At 39.7% G+C, this 18390-nt stretch overlaps 1 pseudogene; it reads right to left on the bottom strand.

Moving 5' to 3' along the window:
- Positions 1-1966: 1966 nt before the first annotated feature.
- On the bottom strand, positions 1967-16558 carry LOC101419981 (adenylosuccinate synthetase isozyme 2-like; annotated as a pseudogene).
- Between the last annotated feature and the right edge of the window lie 1832 nt (positions 16559-18390).

Genomic DNA, 18390 nt, shown 5'->3' with positions numbered 1-18390 from the left:
TAGTTTTCATCCTGAGGGTTTTTTCCCCCTCTGCTTTAGTGGTTTTGTTTTGTTTTTAAGAATCATTTTGGTGATCTGCTTTGCTTTTGAAATATTAAGCAAGACTATCTAGTCAGAAACAGGATATGCAAGGAAAGATATATGAGAGAAAAGAAATAATTTCTAAAATAAGGGAAAGTCAGCCTGAATTTTACAAAGTTTTATGATTTTATAATGACTCTCTTACGCCACTCGAATGTTCTACCAGAGTTTTAAAGCTCAATTCCCTCCTGGAATCTCCTTTGTAGATAACAAGTTTAACATGTTTTAAATATTTATAGTAGGACTCCAGAGTGTTACAGAAAACAATGCAGCTTCCAGCACACAGACTATGAAGCAAAAATTTTCATTAGGGTACTACATGATGATAGACTGGAAATAAACAGTCTAAAAAAAGCAAGCACAGTGAGGTTGGACCAGTTAAATGAAGATAAGCATTTACATGTCTTCCCAATAAGTGTCTGTATATATATACACAATATATATATAAATATATGTAATGTTTTTTCTTTTTAAAAAAATTTTAAATCTAAAAAATTATATATTTAGATTATATAAATGTTATATAAAAAATATAGGGAATTCCCATATGCTCTGCTCCCCACACCATGCACATTTGCCCCCATTAGCAAAGTCCAATATAATAATGTTTTTTTTTTGGTTCTACGATCTCTTTTTTTTTAATGTTACATTCAAATAATATAAGAGGTTCCCATACACCCCACCCCCCCGACTCCTCACCCCACTCCTCCCACATCAACCTCTTTCATCATTGTGGCACATTCATCGCATTTGGTAAATACATTTTGGAGCCCTGCTGTACCACAGGGATTATAGTTTACATTATTTTTTTTTTTTTTTTAAAGATTTATTTTTATTTATTTAATTCCCCTCCCCTCCCCTGGTTGTCTGTTTTCTGTGTCTTTTTGCTGCGTCTTGTTTCTTTGTCCGCTTCTGTTGTCGTCAGCGGCACGGGAAGTGTGGGCAGCGCCATTCCTCGGCAGGCTGCTCCCTCCTTCGCGCTGGGCGGCTCTCCTTATGGGTGCACTCCTTGCGCGTGGGGCTCCCCTACGCGGGGGACACCCCTGTGTAGCACAGGCATTCCTTGCGCGCATCAGCACTGCACACGGGCCAGCTCCACATGGGTCAAGGAGGCCCGGGGCTTGAACCGCGGACCTCCCATGTGGTAGACGGACGCCCTAACCACTGGGCCAAAGTCCGTTTCCCTATAGTTTACATTGTAGTTGACACTCTCTCCTAGTCCTTTCAGTGGGTTATGGCAGGATATATAATGTCCAGCATCTGTCCCTGCACTATCATTTAGGACAACTCCAAGTCCCAAAAATGTGTGCCCTCAGCAATTACTGTGGCCACTTCTTCCACATCAATGTTACAGTTTGTTTCATTACTAATCACAATAGTTCCATAGCAGAATATCAGTAATTCCACTCTAATCCAAACTCTATTCCTCCATCCTGTGGACCCTGGGATGGTTATGGCCACTTCACCTCTGTATCGAGAGGGGGCTCAGATTCCACATGGATGATGGATACAATTCTCCTGCTTGAAGTTGTAGGCACTCTTGGCTCCCTGGTGTGGAGGTTGACCTTCTTGACGTCCCTGTTAGCTGGCTTGGGTAAGTCCAATGAACCAGAGTGTAGGAGTTGCAAGTCTGCTGAGGCTCAGGGCCCAGCTATCACATGGACAGTTCAGAGATTCAGGTCCCCTGAGTATACACCAACCCCAGTGCCAACCACAGGTTCAGTAAAAGTGACAGAAGAGGTATGTATAGAAAAGTCACATTTTTTTTTTGAGGGTTCAAAACTCACTTCATTGTTTTATTCTTGAATTTGCAGATCATAAACGAAATGTTAGAAAGTCTGTTTTCTCTCCTTTCCTAGTGTGTTTTCGGTGTTACTAGAAATTCTTAGAAGAGATGAATCATAGACTCTTTGCATTTATTTATGCCAATCCACTTAAATGGTATTTGAGGCTCATCTTCAGTAAATCAAACATAATTTTGTGAATTAACAGGGAGTTCTTTAAATGACCTTGCATTTGGTATGTCTGTGTTCCATCCTGGGAGAGATATATATTGAACTTCAGTTAAGAATTCTTGGCTTGCTGGAAAATAAGGTATGAGTTCACCATCCAACTTATAAGCAACTCCAACTTTTATTTCTGTAAAAACATGTCCAAAATATCCAATTTGGTAAGTGCCAATGCAGTAAATCCATTGATGCTGTGAGCATATTTGAGCAAAATGAGGTCCAATCAGCAGCATCTTCTTTTCTTTTGAGTAGTTACATCAAATGCTCTACCTCTTGTTTGTAATAATGCTCCAATTTCATTATCTTCTTCTCTAGGGAAGACACCATTACGAATTTGACTTCTATAAGCTTTTATAATTCCAAACACTTCTCCCCATTTTGAGGGGGCATTCCCAGACCAGTACAAACATCTCCAACATTACAAGTTGAAGACGTTGCAAACTGATAAGTCCCAAAGGCAATATCTAGCAGTGCTGCATTTGCACCTTCCACCAAGATTTTCTTTGGTGATCCATGTAGGGCCTCAAATAGGAAAAAAAACAAAAAACCTCTTTCTTTCCACCATTGGTTTAATCTTTTCCACCTAACCCTTGAGTTTTTGTGATTCACACTCAATGTCTATTTCTAAAATGGGGTATATAGGTTTGTACTTGTTTGACAGAACTTTGAATACCTCAAAGAAACCGTAAAAGTCAGAAACAAGATAGTATATCCTTAGTCTTCTCAGAGTGGCTTTGGAAGAATAAACGGAATCAATTCCCTTTTTTGTGGTACCACATTTTTTTCTGGCTTGTTCTTATCTCTTTTGCTCCTGGATACCATCAGCTGCCTGACAAAAATCAAATATGACATGAGGTCTGTCAGATATGATAATCCTTTTATCCAGCCTTCTAGATCTTTTCATTTTCGAATATTTTTCTCTGCTTCCTCAAACAATGCAGGTAGATGGATTACCATATCATTTCCAATGAGTGCAGTAATATTGGGTTTAATTATTCCACTGTGTTGACAGTTATATTCCACAGAATCTACAATAACTGGTCAGAATTATTTCCTCCCTGGCAGCCTCAAAAAATGTAGGCATCCTGTGCCAGCAGATCTACCATATTTCCTTTGCCTTTGTGGCCCCATTGCACCCAGAGCACCACTGTCTCCCGGGTCCTTCCGAGTGGTGCCTGGGGAGGCCACAGTCACCCTTGGGAAGGGAAGATTCTGCCTGGTTGTATTTGGTGAATGGTGTGGCTCCGGTGACACACAGGGAGCAGGAAGGAGATGCGGAGGACGAGGGCACAGACAGAAGGGCTCTGCTGCCACCAGCTGTGGAGGAAGGAAGAAGAGTGAGGAAAGGTCACATCTGAGTCCAACTCCATCACACTCAGGAACACAAACTCCGAAGTAGGGCCAACTGACATGGCACTGAACTCCAGAGCCATCTGCTATAACCACAGAACCTGTGGGTCTCTGTAGCCCTCAAGAGAATCAGTATATGGGGTTGTGTGTACTTTGGCTGTCTCTGGGTCCTGCTGAGGCATGTGTAAGCATGACCCCTCTGATGACCTCCTGACTCTTTTTTGGAGACTCATAGCCATGTAAACTCATTTGTCCTTTCCATTTCCCCCTTTTATTCAAGGTCAAAAAAACAGTTTTTTAGCCTGATCCTACATGTAGGCTGAGATATTCTGCTGGTCTGAGTTGGCCCTTTTATTCAAGGTCTTTTTCTAGTTAAATCACCAGCTGGTGCTTGGTAGTAATCCCTTGGTGCTAGGGAGGCTCATTCCTGGGAGTCATGTCCCACATTGGGAGGAAGGTAATGCATTTACATGCTGAGTTTTGTTTAAAGAGTGGCCACATTTGAGCAACATGGAGGCTCCCAGGAGGTAACTCTTAGGCACCCTACAGTTCTAGGCCTAGATAACGTTTTCTTTTGATTTAAGAAAATAATTTCTGTTTAAGCAGCATGAAGATGCTAATACAAACGTGAACAGGGGAGCGGGTATAGCTCAGTGGTTGAGTGCTTGCCTCACAAGTATGAAATTCTAGGTTCAATCTCTCTGTACCTTCCTTAAAAAAAGTGAACAAAAAATATGCAAATTAGCACTTTCCTATTTCAACTTGTTTTCATGGTCTTTCTCTCTGTCTCCCTCCCGTGCCCACCTCATACACACAAACAAGCACGTACATCTAAGCTTGTCTGCTTTCATTCATTCCTTCTTCCTTCTTTCTCCGCAACAGAAAATATGGCTGCTAGCAGCTCCAAGAATATAATTGTAATGGCTTCATGACTCCAAGGAAAGACAGGGTTTCTCTCTCCTGCTTCTGTGTATAACTCTTCTATATGGAGCAATACTGATTAGCTAGTTTGACTTGTGTCAACCTTCACACCCAGTCTGCATTGCTGAAATGATGGGACTCTTTGAGTGCCGAGGCTGGCTCCTGCCCCTGTGCCTAGCAGCTTCCCTAGTGTCAAATAGAGCAAGGAAGCACTGGTGTCCCAGAAGAAGGGAGCTGAATTTACCATAAGAAGGGGGGAAAGGGCATTGCAGCAGTTTGATACTATTGATGAATTCCAAAAAGAAATATTGGCTTATGTTTATAAATTGGTCTTTTTCTCTGGGTGTATTAGAGTGTATTGGATTCAGAGGTTTTACTTTTACTTGATTAAATAATGAGTAAGGGGTTGATTGGGCCATGTCAGTAGGATGTTGAGTCCCCATCCCTTGGTGGGTGGGGACTTACAGAGAAACCACGCCGCAGAAAAAGAAAGCCCTGGGAAGAGAAACAAGCCCTTTTGCCTAATAGTCTAGAGCTGGCCTTGTGGCGATACCAGAGCAGCTGAGCCTAGAGAGAGGCAAGCCCCAGGAAGAGAGGAACCCAGGAAGCCTGAGCCCATGCAGACATAGGCAGCCATCTTGCTCCAACACGTGGCAACAAACTTTGTTGAGAAAGGTAACTTGTGCCTTATGGCCTGGTAACTGTAAGCTTCTACCCCAAATAAACACCCTTTATAAAAGCCAACAGATATCTGGTATTTTGCATCAGCACCCCTATGGCTGACTAATACAGGCACGTTTGGCAGATAAAAATACAGATGTCTACACTACATGGAAAATTAAGGATACAGTGAGAAGTGCCAGATATTCTGTTTCGCAAGAACAGGCAAAGAGATCACAGGATGATAATGATTTGTTAATTTATTAAGTGTCTAACTACAACCCTTTATATGCCGTTCCTCCTGTCCTGACATATGGGAATGGGATGTAGCTGAAACCCAAACCCAGATTTCTCCTAGCAGAGTGGTTTACACATTTCCTATGAATTTTAGTGTACACCCCTGAAACCACAGTGGATTTTTTGTAATTCTTCTCCTTCATCCAAGGCCCCTCATATGGACACTTCACAACCTCACTGCCAGGCTTCCTGTTGATTCCATTTCCTTAGAGTACACACAGACCCCACACACTGCTTGCCTGTCCCTCCACTCAGATGGGCTTACTTCATCGTGACTCAGAGATTGTCGTCTCCTTGAGATCATGCTCATAGTCTCATGCTCATCAATCCTTTCTCTTGCTGAGGTAAGAAATAGCCTTTCTCCTGCTGAAGAAACAATTCTTATCAGGCTCCCAAGTTTCATTCCTTACATACGGTGCTCTAGAGAGTTAAAAAACAAACAAACACTTTCTTGAGCACAATTTTAAAAAGCTCTTCACCTGAGCTCCTAAACCCAATTGTTGGGAGTTGGTATTGCTCACTTTGAGCCTGAAGGTTCCATCCATGGCAAACCTCTGCTTGTGCCCAAGAATGGACCCCCAGTACCTCCATGCTGCCCGCTTGGGTACATTTCAAGACTTCGCTCCTCAGTGGTCTTCAGGAAGTTTGTTTGTCCTGGACTTTTTCTTGCATCTCAGTCCCTTTTTTTCCAGGTAAGTTCTTGTGGCAGAAGTCCCTAACTTTTATTCTTTGATGGGTCACAAATTTATAGTGGATGTATACTTTGGGGTTTTGTCTCACACCCTTGTTACATGGCTAACTATAATGTAAAACAGAATGGAATAAGATAAAAAACAAAGGAATACAGAAAAGGGTAAAAAAATATATAGACGAAGGTCAAAAAATATAACTGACCTGGTGGAATCAGATAGCAATTTTAAGAAGAGGTGCTATTTGAGCTGAGCTTTAAGGGGTAGGTTAGATTTTGAATTGGGGGTACAGAAGCATTTCAGATTGAGAGACTGTTAGAAGGCAGAGAGCTGTGACATACAGGTCAAGTTTGGAAAAATGAAAGTACGTGGCTATTGTGACATTAGAAATATGTATAATATTTCTCAAACTGTGGTCCATGGATTTATTCTCAAGGATCCAAAATTCTCTAAGAATTTCCAAAGAAAATGTCTATTTTGAGGATAACATTAACATTTTCTTTTTTTTTTTTCAGAGCAAATTCCAAACAATTGAAGGAAAATATCATAAATTATAACTTTTTTTTAAATGTCAGTGGCACTATGTGGACCACAGAATTTGGGGGAAATCAAATGTTTTCTTAGAGATCCATTGAATTTTTTTCCCTCCATAGCAGAACAAAACTACTCAAAACACTCAATGTTGGTAAGTCAGAAAGGATGATTGGACCCCTTACATGAATCCTAAAGAATTTAGTCTTAATTGGAAGGGAACAGGTAAACACTGGGCTTGAGCAAGGAAGTAGTATTTTTTGGAAAAATATGCTTGACAGCATTGAACTGCCGTTTTGGGGATAAGAAGGGCAGTTAAGCGGCTGCTCAGACTGTTATTACTAAGCCAGTTTACTGAATAGGCTGAGTTCAGAGACAGTCAGTCAGGAAGTAAATCAGAGGTCAGGAGGAAGGAAAGGGCTGGCACCAGTGGCCGCTGCTGCTGTTTGGCTTCTGGTGTCTCCTGTAGGGCAGCTTCCTGTTCCAAGTGCTGCCCTTCCTATGATGGGGGTTCTTTTGTGGCTGCCTCAGAGACTCCTACCCCAGGGTCTGGGGACCATCCACACTGCACCATTCCCTAGCTAACTTCACTCCCTAGCTAACCTTTCAGGGCACTTTTCAACTTTTCAGAATTCTGTCCTGGAGGTAGAGCCCACCTAGTCTTTTTTCTGCTGGGTCCCCTTCCCCATCAGACAGCTCTCTTAGGCTAGAGCTTGACTTACTTCTGGGACATTCATTTAGTCCACCAGAACTCATGCATCCTGGTTCTGCCAAATTCTGGAAGTGAAGCTGGCCACTCCCTCTCCTTCCTTCTCTCTCTTCACCTAACAGACAAGGGCAACTGCAGTCATCCCCCCATCTCTGGATCGCTCTAGGTGAGAGTCACATATCTAGACTCTGTTCGCCCTAAACCCCATGGACTAGTTAAGTCTCTCAGGGGCTCTCACACTTCACTCATCAGTCCAGGATGAGTCAAAGAGTAATGTAATTTAGGAAGTATCCAGCTTGGGAGTACCTTGCCAGTTGACTTTCCTTATGAATATGCCACCCCCACCAATCAGTCAAAGGTAATTAGACAGAAAATAGATCCAGTCACTTAACTAGGAGTGATTTCATTCATTGAGCCATGAATCAGAATTGTGCCAACTTTCAAATGCTAGAAATCTGTGCATCAGCACTTATGGCTTTCAAGAATGGATAAGAGATTGCTGGACTGGGTCTGAAGAGACCTGGGTTCAGTTTACAATTCTATCGTTAACAGCTTGAACACAGACAACTCACTTTATCCCCTGGACCCCAGTTTCTGCACTTAACAAATGCAGGGGTAGGACAGGAAAGGAAGTCAGGGAGGTAACAAGTATGGGCTCTGGAAGCAGAGAGAACTGGTTTTGCATTAGCTCTGCCACTTAGAAGATCTATAATCTTGAACAAGGCATTGAACCTCTCTGAGCAGCTGTTCTACAAAAACAGGGTAAGAATGCCTGTTATTAGTCAGCCAAAGGGGTGCTAAGGCAAAATACCAGAAATTGGTTGGTTTTTATAAAGGGTATTTATTTGGGGTAGGAGCTTACAGATACTACGTCATAAAGCCTAAGTTACTTCCCTCACCAAAGTCTATTTTCACATGTTGGAGTAAGATGGCTGCTGACGTCTGCCAGGGTTCAGGCTTCCTGGGTTCCTCTTTTCCAGGGTCTTGCTTCTCTCTGGGTTAAGGGTTCCTCTCTTCCCAGGGCTTGCTTCTTCCTGGGCTCAGTTCCTCTCTTCCTGGGGCTTGCTTCTCTTTCCTCTGTGAGTTTAATTCCCAGGGCTCCAGGTTAAGACTTCAGCATCAAACTCCAACATCAAAACTCCAACATCAAAAACCCTCAACTCTGTTCTTTACTATGTCTTTTATTTGTGAATCCTCACTTGCCAAGGGCCAGGGACTCAATGCCCTAATGACATGGCCCAATCAAAGCCCCAATCATAACTCAATCATGCCCAGGTACAGACCAGATTACAAACATAATCCAGTATTTATTTTTGGAATTCATAACCATGTCAAACTGCTACAGTGCCTATCTCATAGGGTTGTTGTGAAGACTAAATTAGAGAATTCATCCAAATGCTAAGCCCGGAACATAATAAACACCCCAGAAGAGCATTTATTATTATTATTGCTATTTCTGCTTTCATGATTAAGTCCATGCACTATCAACTAATGCTGTGAAATTTGTATTTGTACTTGCCCTATTTTCTGAGGTCAATTCTCCTTCGTTTAATGGCTGCCTCTTTTTATTGCTCACCTGATACATTAATTAAATGCAATGATCTCCTTTTAGTATATATATATGGGTCTCTTTTTAAACATATATTCTCATGGAAAAGTAAAAGTTAAAAGCACATTTTTGCCTTTACACATGCTATTTGTCAGTCAGCAAGTAATCTATTTTCCTTTGACTTTATGCTAATTTCTTTAGGACAAAGAGATAGAGTTTCATTTTTTACAGTGGATTGAAGAAATGCATCCACTTAGCATTGATTCAATAAACATTTTATTAAAGTCTATTATGGGCGGACTCGGCCCAGTGGGTGGGGTGTCCGTCTACCACATGGGAGGTCCGCAGTTCAAACCCCGGGCCTCCTTGACCCGTGTGGAGCTGGCCCATGTGCAGTGCTGATGCGCACAAGGAGTGCTCTGCTACGCAGGGGTGTCCCCCACGTAGGGGAGCCCCACGCGCAAGGAGTGCGCCCCGTAAGGAGAGCCGCCCAGTGCGAAAGAAAGTGCAGCCTGCCCAGGGACGGTGCCGCACACACGGAGAGCTGACACAACAAGACGCAACAAAGAGAAACACAGATTCCCGTGCTGCTGACAGAAGCGGACAAAGGTGCCGCTGACAACAACAGAAGCGGACAAAGAAGATGCAGCAAATAGACACAGAGAACAGACAACCTGGGTGGGGGGGGGGAAGGGGAGAGAAATAAATAAAAATAAAAAATAAAATAAAATAAAGTCTATTATGCATTTGGTCTTTTGAGTACAATGTCCAAATGATATAATCTCTGCCCTCAATAAGCTAATAGAGATATTTTCTAGAAATAGGAGAAATCTTGGGTACCCTTTGGAAACTTCAGTATTCCTATATTTAAAGAAGCCTGAAAGGCTGGGAAAAGCTATGCAATTTCCATTAAGGGCTATAATCTTAGGGATCTTTTATTTTCCCTTCAGTAGCTTTTCTACTAGGCAGCTGGGTCCTGTTGGAGAAATTGACTCAAAAAGGAGGCTGCTGCCACTACAGACTCCTGTTCTCCAACAGTAGGAGTCTTGTCAGTCATTCCTGGCCCTCCGGTCAGGTTTCCTCAATTACCTCCCACTCTAGCTGTGCAAGCAGACTCTTCACACCTTCTTAATGCCAGACTCCTCTTACCCCACACCTCACCTTCCTCCTCAGAAGATATCCTCGTGACCGTATGTAACAGACGTTCCTGAAACCGAAATAACGTCAACGTCCTGCCACCACACTGACATCTTTATTTGAACTGCAACCCACATTTTATGGCGTAGATATCTCTTTTTCTGCCTGAGACAGTCCAATCACTGCTTCCCAGGTCCCATCTTTGCTCCCTTCTCTCCCCTAAATCTGCAACTGCTCCCTCTCTGCTACTATCAGCAGTTCTTTTTGTTGTTGTCTTTTTTCTTGAACATTTTATTTTGAAATATTTTCATACTTACAGGAGAGTGACAAAACAATACAAACCCCATATGGAAGACACCAACCTACCCCTATCCCCCATTACCCAATCCACCAACATTGACATTTTGCCACATTTGATCTGTCATTCACTTTTCTATCATCTATCTCTATGTGTGTAAGTCTATTTATCAATACATTTTCTCAACACCTGAGTGTTAGCTGTATACCTTATACTACTTGAATACTTCACGCTGCCATGTACATTTCCTATGAAAAAGGATATTCACTTATGCAGTCACCTCAAGTGCAGCTTTCAAGCTCGAGAAAATTGACATTGATATAAAGCTTACAGTCTATGTTACAATTTTTTTCATATATCCCAATAATGTCCCTCTGGGCGTTTTCTCTTCCCCTGCTAGATTCCATCCAGCTCACATACTGCTTTTATTTGTCATTGTCTCTGTTACTTTCTTTTTTTATGTAAATTGTGGGAACATATATAAAAGATAAACTTTTTCATTTTAACCACTCCCACAACATAACATATAGTAGGATTAATCACATTCGAATTGTAGCAGTACCTTAACCGTATTCCATTACTAAAACTTTCCCATCTCCCCAGACAGAAGTCCTACACCCATTATGCATTAACTTCCCCTATTTCTCCTGCCCTCCCTCTCTGGAAACCTATCCTCTACTTACTGTTTCTATGAGTTTGCACAAATTCTGTGATATTTTCTTTGCAGTTATGATGAGGCTAAAATTTAGCTTCCTTAATCTATAACAATCTTGTTTGCTTTTATGCCAACGTTACTTCAATAATATAAAGATTCAATGTTCCTATGACCCTCTGTCCCCCTAAATTTATGTGATTTTTGTCACAAATTACGTTTATGCATTATGAATCCAAAATTACTGATTCATCATTACATTTTTTTCTTTGTTAGTAGTTATGGGTTTACAGAACAATCATGCACAAAATATAGGATTTCCATATACCACTCCACCACCAGCACCTTGCACGGTATGGAACATTTGATACAATTGATGATAGCACACCTTTTTAATTATAATATTAATCAAAGTCCTGGGTTTAACATAGGGTTCACTGTTTGTGTAGTGTGGTTCCACGGATTTAAAAAAAAATTATTCTGTTACCATACACACACTCTAACATTTCCCCCTTTAATCATATTCAGGTATATGTTTCAGTGCTGTTGATTGCATTCACAATGTTGTGCTACCATCACCACCATCCATTACCAAAACAATTCCATCATTTCACATAGGGACCTGTACATTTTAAGCCTTAAATTCCCATTCCCTATCTTCAACTCGTCCCCTGGTAACCTATAATCTGAATTCTGATTCTATGAGCTTGCTTATTCTAATTGTTTCAAATCAGTGAGCTCATACAATATTTGTCCTTTTGTGTCTGGCTTATTTCACTCAACATGATGTCCTCAAGTTTTATCCATGTTGTAGCATGTATCAGGGTAGCTGAATAATATTCCATTGTATGTATATACCACATTTTATTTATCCATTCATCAGCTGATGGACACTTGGGTTGCTTCCATCTTTTGGCAAATCTGAATAATGCCACTATGAACATCAATGTGCAAATATCTGTTTGAGCACCTGCTTTCAATTCTTTGGGGAATATACCCAGTAGTGGAACTGCAGGGTCATATGGTAGTTCTATACTTAGCTTTCTGAGGAACCACCAAACTGCCTTCCATAGTAACTGCACCATTTTACATTGACACCAGCAATGAATGAGTGTTTCTATTTCTGCACATCCTCTCCAAAACTTGTTTTCCTTCTTTAAAAAATAGCAGCCATTCTAATGGGTGTGAAATGTGGTTTTGCTTTGTTTTTCTCTTATGGCAAATGGTGTTGAGCGTCTTTTCATTTGCTTTCTGGCTATTTATATATCTTCTTTGGAGAGACATCTATGCAAGACTTTTGCCCATTTCTTAATCAGGTTGTTTGCTTTTGTTGCTAAGTGGAAAGATTCCTTTATACATTCTGGACATAAAAACTTTATTGGTTAGGTGGTTTTCAATTTTTTTTTCTTCCATTTTGTAGGTTGTTGTTTTACTTTCATGATAAATTCTTTTGAGGAAAAAGTTTTAAAATTTGAAGGAGTCCTATTTATCTGTTTTTCTTTCTTTTGTTGCTTGTTCTTTGGGTATAAAATCTAAGCAACCATTGCCTAACACAAGGTCCTGAAAATGCTGCCCTATGTTTTCCTCTAGAACTTTGATAGTTCTGGCTCTTATTTTAGGTCTTTGATTCATTCTGAGTTGAATTTTGTATAAGGTGTGATGTCCTCTCTCTCTCTCTCTCACCCTGCCCTCCCTCCCCTTTCTTTCACAAGTGGAGATCCAAATTACCCAGGACCATTTGTTGAAGGGACTAGTAGTCTTTGCCACCTTGTCAGAAATTAATTGTCCATAAATGTGAGGGTTTGAAGGTTGATTTCTGAGCTCTCAGTTCTATTCCATTGGTCTCTACGTCAAACTTTGTGGCAGTACCATGCTGTTTTGATTACTATGACTTTCTAATAAGTTTTAAGATCAGGGAGTGTGAGTCTCCAAATTCGTTCTTCTTTTTAAAGATGGCTTTAGCTATTCAGAGCCCCTTACCATTCCATATAAATATGATGATTGGCTTTTCCACTTGTGCAAAGAAGGTTGTTGGTATTTTTATTGCGATTGGATTGAATCTATAAATTGCTTTGTGTAGGACTGGTATCTGTTTTCCAGTCTAGGAACATGGAATGCCCTTCCATTTATTTAGGTCTTCTTCACTTTCTTTTAGCAATGTTGTGTTAGTTTTCTATCTACAAGTCCTTTACATTCTTGGCTAGATTTATTCCTAGATATTTGATACTTTTGTTTGTAATTGTGAGTGGAATTTTTTTCTTGCTTTCTTCTTCTGATTATTCATTGCTTATTTATAGAAACATTACTGCTTTTAATTCATTTATTAGCTCTAGGAGTTTTGTTGTGGATTTTTTAGGGTTTTCTGTATATAGGACCATATCACCTGCAAATAGTGAAAATGTTGCTTCTTCTTTTCCAATTGGATGATTTTTTATTTCTTTTTCTTGCCCAGATGTTCTGATAAGTGCTTCCAATACAATGTTGAGTAACAGGTGTGACAGTAGGTATTCTCATCTTATTCCTAATCTTGGAGGGAAATTTTTCAGCCTTTTACCATAAAGTAGGATGGTAGCTGTGAGCTTTCATGTATGCCCTTTACCATGTTGAGGAAGTATCATTTCCCTAGTATTCTAAATGATTTTTATCAAGAAGTAATGCTGTATTTTGTCAAATGCCTTTTCTGCATCTGGGATGCTCATGTGTTTTTTTCCCTCCATTTAGTTGATGTGGTATATTACATTAATTCATTTTCTTGTGTTAAACCTACCTTGCATGCCAGGTATAAATTCCACTTGATCTTGGTATATAATTCTTTTAATAAACTGTTGGATTCAGTTTGCTAGTCTTTTGTTGAGATTTTTTGCATGTATATTCTTAAGAGACATTTGTCTGTAGTTTTCTTTTCTTGTTGTATCTTTATCTGGCTTTGGTGTAAGGATGATGTTGGCCTCATAGAATGGGTTAGAGAGTGTTCCCTCCTGTTCAATGTTTTAGAACAGTTTTAGCAGAATAGGAGTTATGTCTTCCTGGAGTGTTTTGTAGAATTCCTATGAAACTACTTGATCTTGGCTTTTCTTTAGTGGGAAGTTTTTGATTACTGATTCAATCTCTTTATTAGTAATTTGTTTATTGAATTCTTCTATTTCTTCTTGAGTCAATGTAGGTAGTTTGTGTGTTTCTGAGAATTTTGTCCATTTCATCTATGTTATCTAATTTATTGGCATACAATTGATCACAGTATACACTTACAGTCCTTTTTATTTCAATGAGGTAGGCAGTAATATTCTTCTAATTTCTAAGTTTAATTATTGTATCATCCTCTTTTTAAGTTTGTCAGTCTAGCTAAAGGTTTGTCAATATTATTGATCTTACAATGAACCAATTTTTGGTTTTGTTGATTCTGTTTTTTTTGTTAACTATTTCATTTATCTGCACTCTAATCTTTGTTATTTCCCTCCTTCTGATTGCTTTGGGCTTAGTTTGCTCTTCTTTTTTCAGTTCTTCAGTTTTGAGGTTAGATATCTGAAGACCTTTATTCTTTTCTATATAAACATTTAGAGTTATAGAGTTCCCTCTCATCACTGTCTTTGCTGCATCCTGCAAGTTTTGATATGTTGTATTTTCATTTTCTTTCACCTCAGTATGTTTCTTAATTTTGCTTCCAATTTCCTCTTTAACGCATTGTTTATTTAAGAGTATATTGTTAAATTTACACATATTTATGTATTTTCCATTCTCCCTCTGTTATTCATTTATAGCTTCATTCCTTGGTGGTAAGAGAATATACATTGTATGATTTCATTATTTTTTAAATTTATTTAGACTTTTTTTCTGATATATAGTCTATCCTAGAGAATTATCCATGTGCATGGAAAAAAATGTGTATTCTGCTTTTGTTGGATGTATTGTTCTGTATTTGCCAGTTAAGTCTAGTTGATTTAAAGAATCATTCAGTCTTATATTTTCTTATTGATCTTCTGACTAGATATTCTATGTATTATTGAAAGTAGTATATTAAATCTCCTACTATTAGTGCAGAACCATCAATTTCTCCCTTCAAAACTGTTGATATTTGCTACATATATTTTTGGGCCCTGCTGTTAAGTGGATATATATTTATAAATGTGATTATATTCTTGTTGAATTTTTTTGTGCCCTTTATCAGTATGTAAAGACCATCTTTGTCTTTTTTAACTGTTTTTTATTTAAAGCCTATTTTATCCAATATTTTATAGCCACCCCATCACTTTCATCCTACTTGTATTTTTGATTCAAGGTGAGTCTCTTGTCCACAACATATAGTTGGCTCATGCTTTTTTGTCCATTCTGTCAATCTCTGCCTTTTGACTGGAGAGTTTAATCCATTTGCATTTAAGGTCACTGCTGATAATGTAGGACTTTCTTCTGTATTTTGCTATCTAGCCTTTGCATGCCTTGTAACTTTTTTTCTTTTTGGCTTCTCTTTTCTATCTGGATTTCTTTTTTTCATCTATTTTCTTGTGGTTACAAGATTTTAGGGTTAAAATTTAACATCCTAAATACAGAGCAATCATATTTGGTTTGCTATCAACTTAACTTCAATAGCATATATATATATATACTTCCTGATACTCTTAGGCCCCCCTCCCTTTTTTTGTACTTGTTACCCATAATACCTTTATGCATTGCATGCCTCAAAACATAGATTTATCATTGCATTTTATACATTTGTATTTTAGCACCTGTAGGACATTAGAAGTAGAGTTACATATCAAACAATACACTGCAATAATAGTGGCATTTATAATTACCCAAATGATTACCTTTACTGCTGGTCTTTATTTCTTTATGCTGCTTTGAACCACTGTCTAGTGTCCTTTCCTTTCAGTCTGAAGAAATCTCCTTAGCATTGCTGGAAAAACAGATCTTGTGGTCATGAATTCCTTCAGCATTTGTTTATTTGAGAATGTCCTAATTGCTCCCTTATTTGTGAGAGAGACACCTTTGACATAAATGTCATGGCTGGCAGTTGTTTTCTTTCAGCACTTTAAGTATTTTAACCCACTGCCTTCTTGCCTCCCTCATTTCTGATGAGAAATTGGCACTCAATCTTATTGGGACTCCTCCACCCATTACATGTTGCTTTTCTCTTGAGGCATTCAGAACTCTCTCTTCGCCCTTTGTATTTGATTGAGTGATCAATATATGATGGGCATCTTTTTTCCCCAAGTTTATCCTGTTTGATGTTCCCTGGGCTTCTTGGATGTGCACAGGTATGTCTTTTGCCAAATTTGGGAAGTTCTCTGTCATTATTTCTTTGAATATACCTTTTCATCTCTCTTTCTCTTTCTTCTCCCTCTAAGACCTCCATAACATGTATATTGGTGTGTTCGATGGTGTCCAAGACATGTCTTAGACTATTTTCTCTTTTAATATTTACTTTTTTTCCCTGCTCCTCAATCTGACTCATTTCAATTACCTTTGAGTTCACTGATTCTTTCTGCTGCCAGCTTCAATCTGCTCTTGAAAGCCTCCTGGACATTTGTCATTTTAGTTATAATTATTGTGTTCTTCAATTCTAGTAGTCCTGTTTGGTTCCTTTTTAAAATTTCTGTCTCTTTACTAAGCTTTTCATATTGCTCATTCATTGCTTCCTTGATTTCCTTTAGTTCTTTCTCTGTATTGTCCTTCATCATCTTGAGCATTTTTAAGATAATTTTCTCAAAAGCTTTCTTTGGTTGTCTCCATTCTCTACTTCTTCATTGGAGTTTTCTGTTTTTTTATTCTCTTCCTAGGATGGACCATAATTTCCTGTTTCCTTGTTTATCTTGTACTCTTTTGTTGCCCACTGTACATTTTAATATTTTAAAATCTTAACTCTGGGATTTATTCCCTGAGATGTCTGTTTCTTGGTTTTGTAACCAGGTGGTGATAAGACACAGATTTTCTTGAGCTAGTCTTCCTGTCAAGAAGGTCTGCCAAGGCAAATGCAGCATGCAGGGTGTTCCCTTTTTGGTCCTGTGTCTTGTCCTGGGATTTGCTTGTTATATATTTTGGAGTTCCCCTATTTATAAGAGTTTTGGTTGTCCCCTCTGTTTCCCAGAAGACGATCACACTCTCCTGGATGTTTCAAGTCAGCAAGCCATTGCCGGAAATTGTCTGCCTCTCTAGTTTCTTACACTCCTTTCATTGTCTTAGGTTGCTTTTGCCTGGAGGGAAAATTCTGGGAGGAGGGGCATACCAGAGAGGACTTTCTTAAGTCAGATTTACTCAGCTGAAATAGGCCATGGACCCAGGATCAGATGGCTCCAATGTACCTTGGGGAGGGGATCAGGAGGGTGCCAAGAAGCTTTTATATGGTTCTCCAAAGCTGAACTTTCCCGGCCACCCCAGCAAATGCAGCTCTTCAACTCACTCTCCCCCAAAGCCCTGAGGAAGCAGAGCATCTTTAAGTCCCCTGTGGTGGGGACTCTGTTTGGGGTAGCAGGTGGGACTGAAACAATGGCTGCCTTCAGAGCATGGCCCTCAGCAATCCAAAGTCACTAATCCAAAGCTGTTATCAGTAATCAGTTGTGTCCCTTTCTCTTACCAGTGAGTTAGCCAGGGCCTGAACCACATGGTGGCCTGCCACAAGAGTGGGAGATAGGCAGCAGTAGCTGCTGTGTGGAGAGAGCAATTTACTGTTCTTTAACATAATTTATCTCTCTCTATCCCACTCTTCCCTGGATGCTGTACAGTGTTCTTCTGACCTGTGGAGTTTCAAAATAGTTGTTTCAGACAGCTCTTGCCTGTTTAATAGTTGTTATGGTAGAAGAACTAAGACCTTGAACTACCTACTCTGTCATCTTCCTGCAATCTCTCTATCATTATATTTTATGCATTTGTCTTTTAGATCCTGTGGGAAGTGAAAAGTGGAGTTACAGACCAAAAATACAATACTATTAGCATTTTTATTTACCCATGTTGTTACTTTCACTGGAGATCTTTATTTCTTCATGTGACTTTGACCTATTGTCTATTGTCCTTTTTCTTCAACCGGCAGAACTCTCTTTAGTATCTCATGTAAGGTTGACCCAGTGGTGATGAACTCCCTCAGGTTTTGTTTATCTTGCAATGTCTTAATCTCACACTTTTTTTTTTAAGATTTATTTATTTATTTATTTATTTATTTATTTATTTATTTATTTCTCTCCCCTTCCCACCCCCCACCCCGGTTGTCTGTTCTCGGTTGTCTGTTCTCTGTGTCTGTTTGTTGCATATTCTTTGTCTGCTTCTGTTGTCATCAGCAGCATAGGAATCTGTGTTTCTTTTCATTGTGTCATCTTGGTGTGTCAGCTCTCCATGTGTGCGGCGCCATTCCTGGGCAGGCTGCATTTTCTTTCACTCTGGGCGGCTCTCCTTACGGGGTGCACTCCTTGCGCGTGGGGCTCCCCTACACAGGGGACACCCCTGCATAGCACGGCACTCCTTGCGTGCATCAGCACTGCGCATGGGCCAGCTCCACACGGGTCGAGGAGGCCCGGGGTTT

The sequence above is a fragment of the Dasypus novemcinctus genome, chromosome 12 (assembly GCF_030445035.2).
Source record: "Dasypus novemcinctus isolate mDasNov1 chromosome 12, mDasNov1.1.hap2, whole genome shotgun sequence".
NCBI lineage: Eukaryota > Metazoa > Chordata > Mammalia > Cingulata > Dasypodidae > Dasypus > Dasypus novemcinctus.
This window is presented reverse-complemented; position numbering and strand designations above follow the sequence as displayed.